The sequence below is a fragment of the Panulirus ornatus genome, chromosome 8 (assembly GCF_036320965.1).
Source record: "Panulirus ornatus isolate Po-2019 chromosome 8, ASM3632096v1, whole genome shotgun sequence".
NCBI lineage: Eukaryota > Metazoa > Arthropoda > Malacostraca > Decapoda > Palinuridae > Panulirus > Panulirus ornatus.
In genome coordinates this window covers 8,943,501-8,962,748 of record NC_092231.1, presented here as the reverse complement: position 1 = coordinate 8,962,748, position 19,248 = coordinate 8,943,501, and the positions used below count along the sequence as shown (strand labels likewise).

General features: G+C 42.3%; 2 protein-coding genes across 3 annotated transcripts in view; one reads left to right on the top strand and one right to left on the bottom strand.

Moving 5' to 3' along the window:
• Det (baculoviral IAP repeat containing deterin) overlaps positions 1-19,248 on the bottom strand; it is a 53,914-nt gene that overhangs the window by 9,618 nt on the left and 25,048 nt on the right. The window lies entirely within an intron of this gene.
• The window catches only part of LOC139749816 (ATP-dependent translocase ABCB1-like), a 63,620-nt gene continuing 51,211 nt past the window's right edge, over positions 6,840-19,248 (top strand). The window contains exon 1 of one of the 2 annotated variants that reach the window (XM_071664096.1): positions 6,840-6,970. The gene's annotated coding sequence lies outside the window, so the exon portion shown is untranslated. Of the gene's footprint in view, positions 7,015-19,248 lie in introns of both variants that reach the window. The other variant, XM_071664097.1, reaches the window with a different exon arrangement.

Sequence of the window (19,248 nt, the reverse complement as noted above, 5' to 3'; positions counted from 1 at the left end):
TCTACCATGTCTTCTTCCTCCTCTAACTACTATTTATATTATTGAAAACTTCTTGAAAGTTGTATATCAGCTACACAATACTGAGTCTATCTGGAATGTTTTAAAAAATAGGTAAATTTCAATATATCACTGTCCTGATCAAAAAAGCAAAGTTTGAAGGGAATAATAACCTTTTTCTCTATCCTTTACACATAAACAATAAGGAAATAAGACTTACTACCCAAGAACAAAAATTGTGTTGCTCAGTGTAATAAGAAAACCATATGATGTGAGTGAAAGAAAAAGAGAAAAGGATAAATGAAAAATAATATTATTTTTGAAAGATTAGAGAATAATAATGTGCAGACAATGACAAGGAAAAAAATTAGAATTAAAATAAGAGGGACCGTTACTGAAATTAGAGAAAATGGAAATTTATCGTTTAGATATATAGAGAAAACGAGATATATAAGTTGAGGGATAACTATACTATAATAAACCAACCACCCACAAAACGTGAACTGCTTTTCGAAACTATGGATTAAAACGAATAAAGACGATTCATAGATTTTAGAAATTAGAGGAAGGAAAGAGGGACGACAGGAGGGAATAGAGACTGGATATTAATTGATAAATTTACAACAGCAGCCGGAGCACGATGCAGTAATATGAATAGAGAGGGGCCGATGAAGAAGGAAAGCCTTCCGGCACCCAACTGAACTGAAGCTACCCGAAAAAGATTGATATAGAATATGGACAATTAACAGACATGTAAAAGGGAAAATAAAAAATAAAAATAAAAAAGGGACACAAGGAAATGGAGGAAAGACATGGAAAAGTTGATACCAAAGAAATTCGGAAGGGGAGGTATGGGACTGCATACACTTGATCATTCTGTATAGAGTAATATCATATAAACAGAGGATAAATGATTTAACACAAGATATCAAAGCACAAAAACAAATTCAGCGACTGATACATAATCTCTGACGAACTTTGCACTAAACTGGAAAAATAGTGGACACAAAATTTTAAGTTTCATTCGGGCCGCAAAACTTTGTAAAAATATATGCATGTGTAGAATCATCGAAAAAAAAGTACCAGTACACAAGACAATGACAATAAACTTTTACACTTTACCGTAGTTCGATAATGAGTATTTTCTAAACTTATGATTATTTCTTCCAATCTCTCTTCAGTTACTCATTTTCTTTTTTTCTCTCACTTTCGGGTCGAATGAGAGACAAGTGCAGGCCGCATGGTCTACGCAAGACGCGTATATGGTTAATTACCGCTGATCGAGAACATACAATAGTGTGGTGTCCAAGGTACAACGTGGAACGAGCTTGTGAATCTACATTGCAAGAGCAAGTTAAAAGTCGGACTGAAAGGGAGTTGCTGTTTGGTAAAGAGATAGACGAAAGTACGATAACATTTATATAACATTTAGAAATATGAAAATAACAATCTGAAAAGGAAAAAAAGTAACTTCTGGATTAATAACATTAACAATCCAAAATAGACCGAGCCATATTAACCTATGAATACAAACAGAAAGATGCCGCTGGAGAGGTCGTCAGCAATATTACGCCATACCCTGTAACAGTGACAGAATGGATTTCTGTAGAGGAAAATTCTTTAACTAGGCTGTACTCTTTATATTCCGTTGACGATGATAAGGCCTTGCCAAAGATGACTATCAACTCGCAGAGTAACCTCAAGCCAGAGGGAACCTAATGCTCGCCACACCTTTCTCACCAGCTGTTCTCAGTCACATAAACATAAGGTGCATAATAAAGGCAGGGGGTACATCGTGACGGTGCTAGGATCCCGTTCCTCTATCAAGGAATAAAGTAATTGAAAGTGAATAAGGGTGCACGCAGCTTGTCCTGCCGCTCCTTGGGTACAACACAAGATCCCTGTTTTCTATGCCTGATATTGTGTGATTATCTGCTTGCGCATAAGGATGCGAAGCTATAAACTTGAGGAGCACAAATCCTAGCGTATCGACTTTTTGAGTTTTCACATATCATCGGAATATATTTCAGTAGTTAGTTTACCCTTCCACCATGAACTCCACCGTAATTTCCTCTCTCATCACTCTCTCCATCATTTATTCATCACACCAACGTTCCCTCCACCATTGCTCCATCCGCCTTCACTCCCCCCCCCCCCATCCACCTACTCCCCTTCAGCCATCTTATACTTCGCTCCATCATCTCTCTCCACCATCGTTTACTGCATCAACACTCCTTGCACTGCCCCTCACGACACCATCACTCGTTCCAGCAGCATTGTTTTCACCATCATTTGATACACTATCCTTCCCTTCAACAATAGTAGCTCTAACTTCACACTTTTTTTTTCGCCACTGAATCTTGCTTCAACATCACGCTTTTCACCAACATCTTCAGCTGCACCATCACATAATTCGTCCTCTATTGTGTTGAAAAAAAAAGAGAATTTCTTAGCATTTATTTTTTTTTTCAACTGATGAATCCGGTAACGCAGGATTAGGACTACGCCAGAGCTCCCGCCGTAATAAATAAAAGAGATTGCGAATTATCTGAGTTCTCATGCAGGAAGCTTGACCTCGAGGTGAAGCCAGAAACTCACTAGCAGCTCAATAGCCACCAGGAGACCTTCTTGTCAAGATACTTCTCGTCCACCGGGGTGGACCTACTGGGGCCACCATATTCACGATATGTGGCCTTAAGAATCATCTTCAGCACTTGAAAGAGCTATCAAACATCTTTTCAATCTGTGTGTGGAGGTAGCTTGATATGATGGCCTTAAATGTGACGGCCTTAATGACCCCTGCAGCAGTTAAGTAGGCCTGGTGCCCGGGCAGCGAACCTACCTACCAATCGCTAGCAAATCATTACTAGTCCGCCATTGTTGGAGTGTCAACAACGTGTCCGTAACCCATCACTCAGTCTTCGTCAATTGCTCTGAACAAAGTCATGTGATATAGTCTGAACAATTTCAAACAATTGTTTGCTATTTAACTGTGACCCTTGTATCGCACCCCATAAACTGTCGGCAACTGAACCAAAAATTGTGCTTTCAGGTTAACTGCTGTAAAATGACTCAGACTGTGTTTAAGCTTTGGGACATTGTATTGATAGCCCAGCCTGGATATTGGCAGATGGACGGATAGATATGTCTGTATCAACATGCAAATATTTGAATTTCAATTTATCCGTGTCTTTGGTGAAGTCAATGGAAAAGGAAAGTGCTGTAAATGACGTAGCATCTTCAGGATCGGTCGTGGACATTTGCTATATGATTCGCTAGGTAGAAGTTCGTCACAGGTTCTTATCAGGGTGCCCTGGTGTGCCATTACTAGCACAGGTCGGGTGTATGTTTCTGGTTGTACTGACGTACGTAGGAGAAAGTGTATGTTGTATATATGTGTATCGATATTTGCTAAGTACCTGGACTGCTGATTTTGCGAGTGTGTTTGCACCTTCGGTAGTATAGTCGCGTGTATTAGTTCACAAGTAGCAGGAGTGTGTGTTAAGATTAACTGTGCACACACTAGTAATACACTGTAGATGTTCAGCGCCCGTAGTCTATAGTGAGCAGGGGGTTATGCAGCTTGTGTGCGTGCGTCATAACGAGCGAAGGGCGCACCTGACGCATTTCATCTCGTGTCTCGTTCACTGACATTTATTTTGCACCGTCCATTGAAATTATGCTTAATATCATCGTTCTTGTGCTGGGATCGCTTGAATTCAACTTTCTCCAAAAAGTGGCAGCCATCACGATCTTCATTTGATGACAAAGAGAAGTATAAGGTTGCGACATATAGTAGACAGGTTACTTGTAAAGAACCAACCTCAAATATCACAGAATCAGTGTGTCCGGAACCTCTTCAACAAACAATGAAACATCATGGAGTTGATGTTGCCAGTTTTAAGCCATTTGGTACGACCTTCAAGACACTCTGTGACTATTTCACTGAGAATGCTGTACTTGAAGATACATTGGATACTGTTAGTTAATACCATATCTTCTGGTACCTGAAGCATCTTGAACTGTCGGGTCGTAAATCTTAAATTTCAATATGCTTGGCGATACCTTAGGATGGAATGGTATCTTGCACAGTGTGTGTATCACACCAACAGGAGGCAGGCAAGATAATCTGTTAATGAGTTATCATGCAGTGAAAACAAACCTGTGTTCAGTGACAGATATCGAGTTTCTGATCTTGATGAAAACATCTTGGCAAAAGCCGTAACTGGTGGAGAACAAAATCACAAATGATTATTATGAAAATGATGTCTGAATATGTTATACTGCATAAAAGGTGTAGACCTAGAATTCATATTAATATTCGTTCCGAGACACTTTTCTCAAGTCCTCTGAAAATGGGATATTTTTTTGGAGAAAAAAAAACCAGTTCAATTTTCCACTTTCTATAATTGTAGCAGCGGTAAACTTCTGTAAATCACGAACATGTTCCCGGGGTAAGCTTGATTCTAAAAAGAACTCATGAGATTCGTGGCTCAGGAGCAAACAAGTCAAAAAAAGAGCAGATAAAACATAGTTAACATACTAGTCCCAAGGAATATACGGAACACAATAGCGTGAAACCGTGACCAATATCAGTGATTCCATAAAAGACGAAAGGATACCATTAAGAAAGAACTCTGCTGCTTTACCGTTATCGCTGTGTAGCACCTAGCTAAGCAAGCAGGTCCAGTCCGTCTGCTTCCTACAGAGAAATGTTTTCTATTATTCAAAAATTGTTTTTCATTGAGCAATATTTCTTTAAAAGTCGCGGACCATTCGAGTTGGATCATATGGTGCGCCAACATTTTACGATGGTTTTATGTTTTATTTGCTGTGGTGAAGTGGGACTACTGTGTCCTGGAGTTCATTACAGAGCATCGTTATGCTCTCTGACATCTAAATGGAGCCCGAACCCCTAACTGCAGGGGTAAAACATATGGCGTCATTAAGTGATTACCGGCATGTAAAGGTCAGAAGTGAAGCGAAGGGGAGGGAGGGAGAGAGTGGCCACCCCGCGGTTGTCGGACGGTGTGGCTCAACCAAAAGAGTCCATTGCTACCAGGCGATACCTCCTGCTTGGGACGCTACTCAAGGCTTCTTGAATACGAATTCCACCTCTCTCTCTCTCTCTCTCTCTCTCTCTCTCTCTCTCTCTCAATAGGTTGCTTAGAGGCGGGACAGGAAAGGAAAGGATATTTGAAAAGGAAGAGGAGAGGTGGGACACGAGAATGGATATTTGAAATGGATGAGAAAGTTGAAGTGTGTACGACAAGCATATGACGTAAGTTTCTGAAGCGTGTGGTATTTTTTTTTTTTTTTTTGAAGCGTGTTTATGGTGTCTTACTTAAGTACTCTTGGAAGACTAGGGGGTATGTGTGTGATTGAGTTGTATTTGTTTTTGTCTGGTTTATGAAAGGGGAACTCACTAGGCTAAGCTAAACACTGTTCATTGTTTACGTCGATGGATGAGTGGAAGCTCACAAAGCGCTCAGAGGCTTCCTGTGAGCTAAAGGTAGTGTAATTACTTGGATCCTTACCGATTATGTCTCATCAGTTCATGAAATATTCATAGGAAAATACACTGACTCGTCTATAAATCCTTCAACCTATTTCTTGTTCCGTTCTTAACCTGAGGTGATAATTCTTTTTGTCATATATTTTTTCTAATGTGGTTTGACATACCTCTTCCATACTGTGTTTCTGTATTACGTTACCTTTTCACATAGTTTACACCATCATCTTTTCTTTTCTTTGGTACCTTCCCTTTTCCCGCCTGTGTTCAGGTTTTGCAGAATCGATTAAAACGCTGCTCAGTTCCCTAAATTTTGGATTTAGCCTGTAAGTCTACGTCCCCTGAAGTATATACGTATCTCTTATATACTTTGCTTCATTGTGCTTTTTTCATGTTTTGGACGTCTTCTTTCTTATCTTTAAGCACATATCATCATACTTCGTACTTCTTCCCAGATCCTATGTGATCGCTTTTTTCCAAGTGGAGATGCATAGATTTATTTCAGTTTTCAGTTTTAAGTCTACTTAAACAGACCCAAATTTCATAGCAAGTCTGCATCTCTAACGCATGAGGTCTGATACGTGGGATAAAAATAATCCTCTTGCGCCCATTCTGGGAACTGAAATATACCTATATTTTTTCTTTTTTTATCTCCTGCGTATGACTAATCTTTTTTTTTTTTCTTATGGATGAAGTCCTTGAGGAATAGAAATTTCCACCACTCCTGCCGTTTCTTGCATCATCATCATCGCCCCTGTACAGTCAAAATCTTAGGAAATTTGTTCGGGTTGTTCATCTGACCTGAGATGTATTACACTGTTGAACACTATCCTCCCTTTAGGAAGTATCGAGTGAATGGTCTACTGTTTACCATTACCTCTTGAACGTTTGTTTTGCTAATGGGTAAGATACGCTAGTCCTTTCCCTTCTTTGCTCTCTCTCTCTCTCTCATTGCTATTGCATATACCTATAGGAAACCACACGCGATTTGATATCCTTGCTACGTTTAGGCCAACTGTCATTTACTCGATCCTTAAATCTACATTCGCTCCCATTCCTCACGAATTCATTAACCATTCTTTTTTTTAATGTAATCCCAGACACAGATAATGATCTGCTGTTTCGTTAGGCAAAGGCAAAGAACTGATATCTATTGTCTGCCTTCGATCCACAGTTACTAAAGGTGAGGAACTGTGAGTCAGTGTTGGATGGGTAAGGACTGTAATTGCAGATGAGGGTGGCTGTGAGTAAGCTGAACACTGTGACTAGTGAGGAAGGTAAGGTGGATGAGAGAGCAGTGAGTGAGTGAGTGAGTGAGTGGAGTTGGGTTGGCGGAGGAGGGAAAGCCATGTGTGTGAGGGAGACAGTGGTGCCTGGAGCGGTGGAGGGTGAGGGTGTGGTACAGTCAATACAAGCAGCCGGTCGGGCAGTCTGCCGCCTCGTCAGCTGGACGCGCTTAGGGTTGGTGTACTGACGCCGTCTTCTTCGTTCACACTACGGCAATAGTTTGTAAACATTGTGTGGTGGAGACGACTCAGGTGTGCATGGCTCGCTCATGAGTTAGGAACTTATCTTTGGCTTTCGTTTGACATGATAATAACATCTTTACAAGACTGAGAAACAACTGAAAAGTAGTACCGTAGTATTCTTAGGTTTGGAAATCCTTGTATTAATTATCAAGGTCGTAACATTTCACGTAACACAATGTTGTTACTCAAATCAGCTCTTAATCCTAGGAAACACTGTCGGAGTACATCACTGTGGTATGAAGAAAGTGATCTTGCTTCTTTTTTTTCAACAATGAATAGTTAAGAGAGAGTTAGAAAGAGGTTGGTGAGAAAAAGCAGAGAAGACGGTTTTGTGGTGTACAAACTCGCGGTATAGGTGTACAGAAGTAAGTTAGTAGTTCGTTGAATATATATCTGTAAAGGTTTGCTTACGTACTCCCGGCATATTGGATGTGTTTAATAACTTATTTGCAATGACGTACTTGTCCAGTATGGGAATGGAGTGTTACACTCGCAGGGTCCCCGTCACTTGAACATTTCTTTTTTTATCACACTACCACTTACGTTTATGTATGCTCTGCGTTTGTGTGTGTGTGTGTGTGTGTGTGTGTGTGTGTGTGTGTGTGTGTGTGTAATTACTATTTGTGCGTTACGTGGAGAGAGAGAGAGAGAGAGAGGGAGTTTTACACTCATGTTTCCCCATCTCTGAATTTTGTATACATGTATCGAGCCTATACTCCAGTGTATGTATGTACACACACACACACACACACACACACACACACCAGCTTAAGCGAGGTACCCATATATCGACCAGCCCCCAAGGAGAGGATGAACACCTGGGTTGGGTGTAGGCCGACTGATAAGCAGAAAGGCCAGCAACTCCGAGCGAATGCATTAAGTCTGCCCTCTCTATGCCATCTTCAATGCCTTTGAGCCATGACTTATCATGATCTGGGGATCTTACAGACACACATTTATGGAAAGTCTTATGAACAGCAGCGAAAATACTACGTGAATAAAAAAAAACCCGTCGAAATTTAGAACAGTGCATTTTCAGTGACTTTTCATGACACGAAGTATTCCTTCGTGTTACCACGAACACTGGGATCTTTCGGGGCTGTTTGTGATAGTGGAGGATATCAGAAACTTACACATTAGTGTGGTAAACGTCAGAAGGTATGCAGATAATTCAAAGAGAAGAACGAACACATTGGCACTGTGACTTACGAGACGCAAATAACATTAGTTTTGGACTTGAAGCTAAATATCAATCAAGCCACTGCCTAAACGTACCTTTAGTACTAACTGCTTATTACAATTCTGACTGGAAAATCGTTCGGTATGTTAACAATCCTATTGAAGAATAGGTAATTTGCCTCATTCCACATGAAACGTTTGCTTACCGAGTTTGGATTCACTGCTACGACTAAAATCAGACGAATCAAGTCTTCTTAAGTAATTTGACAGATCAAGGTTATCTAAGCATATGATCATTTTCAATACCTGTAGTAGATCACCTCTTAGCTTTCTCTTCTCTTAAGCTACATAGATTCGGCCTGCTCTTGTAGTGTGTATTTCTTTTCTTTTTTTGTATTATCTGGGAATCATCTTGGTAGCTCAACAAAGCGCTCTATCCATTCTGTCATCTTTTTACGTAGGGTAACCCAAAGTGAGCACAGTGTTCAAGAATGGGGACGAACCAATGAACTGTAAAGAGTAAGTGTGACTTCCCTTGGACTAAAAATTTGAAGATCGTACCTATGAATCCACGGATTTTGTTCACCCCTTTCAAGGCTGTGCATCGCTTACTTGGTTTTCAGTCACCGGAGATTGTTACGCCCAAGTCTTTCTCCTCATTTACCTTTTTGCAGTTCAACACAATTCGTACTGTAGCTTGGCTTATCGTTTTTACAACCGATATGTAAAACTTGGCACTAAATCGATAGTGGAATTCATTTGTCACCCATGAGCCCAGCCCATCAGTTTGTTTACGTTAGTTTGAAGCTTCAGACGTTCACGATCATTTGCAGATTATTTCCCACACTTTGGATCATCAGCGAATCTTGATATTTTGCAATGCAGCCCATTATCACTATCATTATTATGTATGGGAAAGAGAACCGGTCCCAAAACGGATCCTTGTGGCACTCCACTTGTCATGTCTAACCATTCTCAGGCTTGACCCTTATCACAACTCTTTGATTGCGGCCAGTTAACCAATTTCCAGTCCAATGAAGTACAACATCATCAGTGTCATGTGACTAAAGTTTTGGTCGTAACCTTTGACCAGGAACTTTATCGAAAGCTTTTGAAAATATACTCACGTCATATGTGTTGATAATATCATGATAAAAATCAAGAAGATATGTCAGACAGGAGCGATTTCGTCGAAAACCATGTTGAGAATCGTTTATTAAGTGGTGGTCTTCTAAATGGTTTACAACTCTATCTCGATTGATGGTTTCCACAGTTCTCCAACTACAGACGTAAAGATAATAGGATGATAAAAATTTCCAGGAAGTGACTTTATCTTTTTATTTTTTTTTTGAATGTCACTGTTACAGTGGCAAACTTCCATTCACCTGGAACTTTATCCTGTAGCAAGTGACTTAATGACAAGGGCAGTCAAGGACTTAGCTATCTTATTTTTTTTTTGTCTCTTTCACTGTTCTTGGATAAAACTTATCAGGTCCTGCCGTTTTATTTATTTTCATTCCATTTATTGCTGAAAGCATGTCTTCGGCTTTAATGTCAATTGCTGACCACCGTCCCCTCTCTTATGAACTAAACTGGTTTCGGGACATAGGTTGTGTTCAATTAAACTGGATTCGGGACATAGGTTGTGTTCAATTAAACTGGATTCGGGACATGGGTTGTGTGTCTTCGATGGCAAAATACAGATGCAAATGTCATTCAATATTTTTGCCATGGCTTCGTTGTCTTGAACCAAGTCATCGTTTTCCATAATCAATGGATCTATTGACCAGGAAATAACTTTCTTGCTCGTAATTTGATAATATGACTGCTATTTTCAGCAATATACGCTTCATGTTGACGTTTATTTTGTCGTACATCTCTCTTACTTTCTCTACGCAAATGTACACATAACTTACTCTATCATGTTGGTCATTGGGTTCTCTGCTTCTTATGAAATACTTCTTCTTAGACAACTGGTATATTCTTTTATTTCATCGTTCTACCACCTTGGCCTCGTTCTAGAAACAGGCTATCTACAACGCATTGGCACGTATGTCCCCTCTACTGCTTTGAATGTTTTACTGAAGCTTTTCCAAGCTGCGTTCATATCATTTTCATTGTCCATATCATCCCAGGTTTGCCTGTCAAGAGCAGTGCGAAGGTCATAAAAAAATTTGCACGTTTAAAATCGGGTATTTCTTCGCGACTGTCATGTTGATCATCATTACATGCAGTGTTGACAGCTACCCCAAATGTAATTTGTCGGTGATCACTTGTACCAAACTTATCTTCAGCTTCAAAATCATTAACGAGAGACAATAAATTTATGTAAAAAACATTCACCTAGAGCACTCAGTAAGAGAGATAAGAAATAAAGAAGAGATCATGGTGCATTCAAGCAAGGTTTTAAGTCAATCGGTCCCTAAAATGAAGTAATGACGCAATGTTGTTTGAAAGTGAAAAGCAAAAATGAATGAAAAAAATAAATATGTATCCCTCCCCAAGGAGGAAAGTATAACAATAAATTCACATGTTTGGAGGAAGAACTTAGCGTGCATCATGTTTCCTGAACATGCACATCCACGGCCTGAATTATTCATCTTTAAGCCATGACGTTGCGAGATAAACGCAATCCAACGATGATGCCAGCATTTTAAAGGTCTAATCTCCTTTCGCCCGAAATGACTAAGACAGAAATTCACTCAATAATTCATGTATGGCAGAACTAAATCCCGTGTCTTCATTAAGTTTACTGAAAGCTGCTAGGGATGACCCATATTCTTGCGTACAGACAAAGAGAAAAAAAGACATGTTTTCATCAAACCATGTCATCAAATGTATGAAGTTTTCTTCCTCAAACGGTTACGAGGTAATCCTCGTCATACGTCTGGCGCTGCTGTCACTTACGAGGTAATCTTCGTCATACGTCTGGCGCTGCTGTCACTTACGAGCAGGAGCATAAAATATTTACATCGACATACGAAGCTGGCCAGCATCTGGCTAGTCCATGATATTGACCTTTCGCATGCAGCGCTAGGATTATCAGAAAAGTTACAGCACTGTTGAACAATACGAAATGTGAGCTTCTCAATAACCCTATGAAAAGATATCTGAGCTTGCTAAAATACTTGGTAAAAAATTGACATTGTTGATTGAAGGAGTTATGAAGAAATTATCACAATTGGACAAACGATGGCTCTGAACAGTTTGGATACTCTGTACCAAGGGCTACCTGCAATGGCAGCAGGGAGCGGTAGCCAGCCAGGGTATCTGGTAGACGACAGGGGGGGCTACCAGAGTACCCGTAATCAATACAGTCATGAGTCTCGGGCAGTAAAATTCTCATGTGTTGTGTGGCTGGTCGACCCTGAGGTTCGTACAGGAGTAGCACGACTCACCTGGTTAGACACACAGCCTGTACACCCGTAGCGTACGGACAATATAACTTAGCAGGGAGGTGTATCGAGAGGGTAGGAGAGGAGCGGCGAGGAGTTTTGGGGTGGCGAGATCGGCCGCGCGAGCTCGCTTGAACCTATACATTATACAGGAACTCAGTAGTTAGTGATTGTTTACATATTTGTGAATTATTGTAACCATTTTAGTCCCTTGAAAGGAAGGAAAAAAAATAATGTATATATTTTCGTTTCCTTCAATGTTTTACCGATTTGCATTAGTTAGCCCACACTACTAAGTTTGTAATAAGGAAATTTTCTTTATCTGCAAAATCATATTGATGTGTTTCATCGAACAAAGCTCCTTTGATTACTGGTATCAGCTGTTTTTGTTACCAAATATAAAGCTATTGATATTCGTAGTATTCGCCGGTCTCATAATAAATTTACTGTGCTATTTACTATTCAGTCTTATGAGAATTTGATATAAGAGGCTTGATGTAACACCCAAATAAATGAAAAAAAAAAAACCGCTCAGTTCTGCAAGTTACAATGTGTTGTTACATGATACATACAACCACCTTCACCACATCCCATGTAGAATACGTGAATGGAACGAGATCATAACTTAGCATGACAGCATTCATTTATAAAAAAAAATTTTCTCTCTCGTTATATATATATATATATATATATATATATATATATATATATATATATATATATATATATATCTATATATATATATATATATATATATATATATATATATATATATATATATATATATATATATATATATATATATGTGTGTGTGTGTGTGTGTGTGTGTGTGTGTGTGTGTTCTTTTTGCCCACAAGAAACAGAAGGACGGACTCATTTGCTCAGATCCACACCTGAGCCATCATGCATAACGCACCGAAACCAGAGACCTCAGTCAAGTCCTAGAAACCTTCCTGTGTTTTTTCCTCATCGCCTCATAAGTCCTGCTTCAGCTCATTGACAGCACGTCGCTCAATGTATATCACATTGTTCCAGTTCGTTCTATCCCATGCATGTCTCCACTCTCTTATACACCTTAACAGGTATATCCAACAAACTCATACCTCTATAGTTCGAACACTCACCTTGCCTTTATACATGCCTCCGGCAAGTATCATGCCCCTACAATTCAAAGAATATTTCGCTCCATCCTTCCCTCTCATCTCCAGTCTCCCCTTGCGCCGTGTTCCCCTCCATTTCTAACACGTATACCCTCTTGATTTGTCTCTTCTCAATCATCCTCTCTATATGTCCAAACCATTTAAGCACACCCTCTCCAGCTCTCTCAACCAAACTCTTCTTTCCTTCTTACCCTCTCATTTCTTACCTAAGCAACCCTCTTCACACTGCATATTGTTCTCAAGCATTTAATTTCCAAAATAAAAACCCTCTTCCTTACCATTCAGGGCTCACTGCTCACATCCATATAGCACCGTTGAAGCTAACACACCATCAAAGATACCCGTCTTTGCCCTCACCTCTCTATCCACACACTACCCTGTGATGCCTTAGTTCCATCCGCCGCCATGTCCACTTTTAGATACCTTCACCTTTAGCTTGTCTCTTACCTCTTTCCCCTCTTTGCCTCCTTCACTGTTACTGCCATATATTCCCTTGTTCTTCTCAGACTATTCACCTACCCTGAAGTTTGCTGATGCTCTCGTTTGCCCTCTTTTTCATCCCCTGCACTTTCCACATGATCCTTTAGCTAATTCCTATGGACATCTCCCAGTCACTAACTTTCCTTCCCTCCAGGCTCACCCAGGTCTTGGTGGCGGCGGTGCAGTAAGGGGAGGTGAGACAGAGTCGGGGCCATGTCCCCAATCCTGAAAGAGGAATAGTGGGGATAGGTTCCAGGGTTAGAGCAAGACAGTGAGGCCAGGTCCCAAGGCCTGATAGGAGGACAGTAGGATCAAGTACCTAAGGCCTGATAGGAGGACAGTAGGATCAAGTACCTAAGGCCTGATAGGAGGACAGTAGGATCAAGTACCTAAGGCCTGATAGGAGGACAGTAGGATCAAGTACCTAAGGCCTGATAGGAGGACAGTAGGATCAAGTACCTAAGGCCTGATAGGAGGACAGTAGGATCAATTACCTAAGGCCTGATAGGAGGACATTAGGGATTGGTTACAAGGCCTGATAGTTTGAGAGTGGGGAGGGACGCCTTACAAACGAAAAGACCCATGTCTTCTTTCAGTCATCCCAAGGGATCAGTAGCCGGAGGAACCATGTACATGTGAAGATCCGACTTTCCCTCCCATCATCAATGATCTTAAGCTTTTATGATGACGTTCGAATCATCAGGAATTTGACTATGTGTCAAGCATGTATATTATGGTTTGGAAATGTATATAAAGTATTTTGAAAGGTCTACCAAAGGCAAGAAAGGAAGGCGGTGGGGTGAGTTTGTAGCAAGAACAATTTGGTCCCGGAATCCTTCATACGCCAATGGATAGCAGTGGGAATTGTTATCCCAGTGGAGGGGAGCAAGAAAACCACACACTATTACATGTCTAGGACCCAATAGTGTGGTCAGTACCAGGGAAAATGACCCCTAACACTGTGAGGTCAGCACCAGGGAACATGACCTCTAACACTGTGAGGTCAACACCAGGGAAAATGACCCCTAACACTGTGAGGTCAACACCAGGGAACATGACCCCTAACACTGAGAGGTCAGCACTAGGGAATATGACCCCTAACACTGAGAGGTCAGCACCGGGGAATATGACCCCTAACACTGTGAGGTCAGCATCAGGGAATATGACCCCTAACACTGTGAGGTCAGCATCATGGAACATGACCCCTAACACTGTGAGGTCAGCACCAGGGAACATGACCCTAACACTGTGAGGTCAGCACCGGGGAATATGACCTCGATCACTTAATAAATAACATAATCTTAACAAAAGGAAACGTTACCCTTGACACACAAAAAAAATTTGCACAGACACTGTAACAGTGTTTGCACCGTTACAGTGCCTGTAACAGTGCACTACAAGCCAAGCGGCGATCACTGCTACATTGTTACCACCCGTTTCACAAGGCACAGTGAGGCTGGAGCTAGGCGGTGACTCAGCCAGAGAGCAATTCATCCCTCACCCTCGGCCCTTGTGGGCTGAAAAATTAGTTCTAATTCCTCCTGAACTCTAAGATTCGACCGAAAAGCTTTTGACAAATGAGACATTTTGTGTGGCATTCAGTTCGGTCATACGATGAAAGTAGACTTTGGGTTGTAGAGTTTATCAGAGGGACTCTTGGTAGCTTTCATTTCTAACCTTAAAAACGTGATCAGTTCATAGCAAAATTGAAGCCATGCCTTAGTGCATCAGTGAGAATGAAGGTCAGTTAACCAAAGGTTCATTTCCCACCTAAAACGATACTTTGTTTCATAATGACGACTCATGTATGTTTACTTTCGGGAGAGCTCTGCTTGCGTAACCAACTCGTACTGATGAAATGAGGGTCATCTTGACAAGTTATCAATATCACATTGGGTAATAATAAAGAGAAGATCATCTCCGTCATCAACATCCTGGGAAATTCTGGAGAACACTGAATGTAGTAAATAAAACACAATGTCGGGGCGAAGAACGCGAGAGGTTACGAAACTCTGTATCATTTCACATTGATAAACCAGCAATTGTGTAGACTCTTAAACGGGATTAGGATCAAATCTTAACCGCACTAGACACGTATTAGCTATTACGAAGCCGCGGTCTGGTCTACAAAACACAGCTGTGGAACTCGTTTTGATCCTTTTCTGTTACCTTACAGCAATTACATTCGTCTTTCGTCCAAAGAGGGCCATGACTCGCGCTTGCATTCCCTCCCCTATACCCCCCTGCCGTTGTCGGCTACTGTTGAGAACTACATCATGTGTGGCTACCTGGTGGCTCGCGGGAGCCCTGATCGAGCCATCTTTTGGCCTGTCATAGAATGCTGGCCATAATGTCCTTGACCTTGCCTCTGTTCACGCCCTTATAACCCTATGACGTATATCTGGGAGCTGGACAAGCTATAAACGGATTCATGCGCCTCTTTTACTCGAACGACGGGTTGCTGAAGCTAAAAAAAAGAGAGAAAAAAGAATACTCATAATTCTTTCACATGTAACGTGGTTCTGGAGTATCACTAACACAGTGACTCCCTGGTATCCTTCAAGGGTCTGTCGGTATGAAAATCGAAGATGAGTTTTCCACCTGCATCGGGGTGAAATAATGTGGTGAAATGGGTTTCGATCCGACGATTGTGTTGTGAAATCATTCCACATTGAGTTCCATCAGGGGTGATCAGATTCAACTAAAAGATTGTAACACAAGTGACTACAATTGGCAGAATGGAGCTCGTTCCCCTCCTAGGATAAGACGTGAATGATCATCTCAGCCTCCATCATTCACTTGTGGTGGGGCGGGCGCCAGGATTTTTGCATGCCGTTGTCGCGTAGGTGGGATGAGGGCATCGGTTCCTCGTGTCAACCTGACCTACACACGTCTGTTGAGGGGAGCCTTTGCATCATAGGGGATCAGGCTAGTCTGGAGCCACACTCTCCTTGCCTCTTGTTGTCCGAGAGCACGGCTGGGACCACCGTCCTCTGGTCGCAGTGGTCTAAGAACAGTGGAAGGCCACCATACTCGGAATGTAGACGCTGGCTGAAGGCCACCGCCCTCGCGACACAGACGTGGCTGAAGGCCACCGTCCTCGCGACACAGACGTGGCTGAAGGCCACCGTCCTCGCGACACAGACGTGGCTGAAGGCCACCTTCCTTGGGACACTATAACCTTTGAAGACCCTGACCATACCAATACCGAGCAAAGTGTCTCTGTGACGACGTAAGATGTCTCCTGGAAGGTTGCTGTGGTCAGCGAACAAGGGTGACAGCTGATGGCAAACGTCGCCTCTTCCTTTCACCTGCTAATGTCCGTAATGTGTGTGTGTGTGTGTGTGTGTGTGTGTGTGTGTGTGTGTGTGTCAGTTCTGTAACGCTCTTTACACATCATTACTCGTACTGCAGCGACAACTGGCCTAACAACACACTGTCATGCGAAGTGTGTTACCTTGTCACACGTCAGCGTCGTGCAGAGCAGCCTTGAAGGTGTATGTACCGTTACTGTGGTCAGTAATCAACTTAATACTCGTCTTGGGATCCCACAGGAAGAGATAGTGGAGTTATAGCATCACATGAGCACCTTAGTTACAGCATCACATGTGCACCTTAGTTACAGCATCACATGAGCACCTTAGTTACAGCATCACATGTGCACCTTAGTTACAGCATCACATGTGCACCTTAGTTACAGCATCACAGGTGCACCTTAGTTACAGCATCACAGGTGCACCTTAGTTACAGCATCACATGAGCACCTTAGTTACAGCATCACATGTGCACCTTAGTTACAGCATCACAGGTGCACCTTAGTTACAGCATCACAGGTGCACCTTAGTTACAGCATCACATGAGCACCTTAGTTACAGCATCACATGTGCACCTTAGTTACAGCATCACAGGTGCACCTTAGTTACAGCATCACAGGTGCACCTTAGTTACAGCATCACATGAGCACCTTAGTTACAGCATCACATGTGCACCTTAGTTACAGCATCACAGGTGCACCTTAGTTACAGCATCACATGAGCACCTTAGTTACAGCATCACATGTGCACCTTAGTTACAGCATCACAGGTGCACCTTAGTTACAGCATCACATGAGCACCTTAGTTACAGCATCACATGTGCACCTTAGTTACCGCATCACATGTGCACCTTAGTTACAGTATCACATGAGCACCTTAGTTACAGCATCACATGTGCACCTTAGTTACAGCATCACAGGTGCACCTTAGTTACAGCATCACAGGTGCACCTTAGTTACAGCAGCACAGGTGCACCTTAGTTACAGCATCACATGTGCACCTTAGTTACAGCATCACATGAGCACCTTAGTTACAGCATCACATGTGCACCTTAGTTACAGCCTCACAGGTGCACCTTAGTTACAGCATCACAGGTGCACCTTAGTTACAGCATCACATGTGCACCTTAGTTACAGCATCACATGTGCACCTTAGTTACAGCATCACATGTGCACCTTAGTTACAGCATCACAGGTGCACCTTAGTTACAGCATCACATGAGCACCTTAGTTACAGCATCACATGTGCACCTTAGTTACAGCATCACATGTGCACCTTAGTTACAGCATCACATGTGCACCTTAGTTACAGCATCACATGTGCACCTTAGTTACAGCATCACAGGTGCACCTTAGTTACAGCATCACATGAGCACCTTAGTTACAGCATCACATGTGCACCTTAGTTACAGCATCACATGTGCACCTTAGTTACAGCATCACATGTGCACCTTAGTTACAGCATCACAGGTGCACCTTAGTTACAGCATCACAGGTGCACCTTAGTTACAGCATCACATGTGCACCTTAGTTACAGCATCACATGTGCACCTTAGTTACAGCATCACATGTGCACCTTAGTTACAGCCTCACAGGTGCACCTTAGTTACAGCAGCACAGGTGCACCTTAGTTACAGCATCACATGTGCACCTTAGTTACAGCCTCACATGTGCACCTTAGTTACAGCATCACATGTGCACCTTAGTTACAGCATCACATGAGCACCTTAGTTACAGCATCACATGTGCACCTTAGTTACAGCATCACAGGTGCACCTTAGCCCATCGAGAAAAATGACTAAAGAGGATAAAATCGTTAGTGAAATCCTACGATGAGGTGAAAAAGCATGGAAGAAGCCCTGACTAAACTTAAATATCGAAGTTTTTTTCTTAGTCGATCCACCACACAAGGACAACGTCCACCACCTCGACAGGAGCAGGACGTATCTGGCGCAGGACATCCTGCAGCAAGTTAGGGTTAGTCGTATGACACTTCGTCTCCTCACTGCAACACCTGACGCATCAAGAAAACACTTCCTGCAGTAGCAGAACAAGGTGGTATTGGTGGCCCAATCAAGTATCTGTGAACCTGCTCGAAGTTAGCAGACGACTGGAAGGAGTCATGGAAGTGAGCAGTGTGGAGTAGGACATGAGACGGCGTGCGGTAGACACAGACGCTGACTGGTGTTGGAAACTGGAAAAGTCGTGTGGTTTGAACAAGCAGACACCTCCTTCCCTTGACCAATTCTAAAACAACTCAAATCATAAACACTCTGGCACTATATACCAGAGGCTCTCCCACCTTGACATCACCTGCCTTTCAGTCTCAATGCCAATCCCAACGAATAATGAAGCAGTACACGAATTTGATATCAAGAGACGGCTACTACACAGAGGGAGAAAACCGCTTTGCGACACACTATAAGACTCTACATGGAGTTCTACCGCCTGGGTTGGCCAAAATCCCGGTGCTCCATCATCAGTGTTTCTCCCCAGTGGGTGACGTCACACTCCATCCTTCCAGCGGGCGTCGTCACACTGTACGCTTCCAGTGGGCGTCGTCACACTGCATGCTTCCAGTGGGCGTCGTCATACTGTGCGCTTCCAGTGGGCGTCGTCACACTGTACGCTTCCAGTGGGCGTCGTCACACTGTACGCTTCCAGTGGGCGTCGTCACACTGTA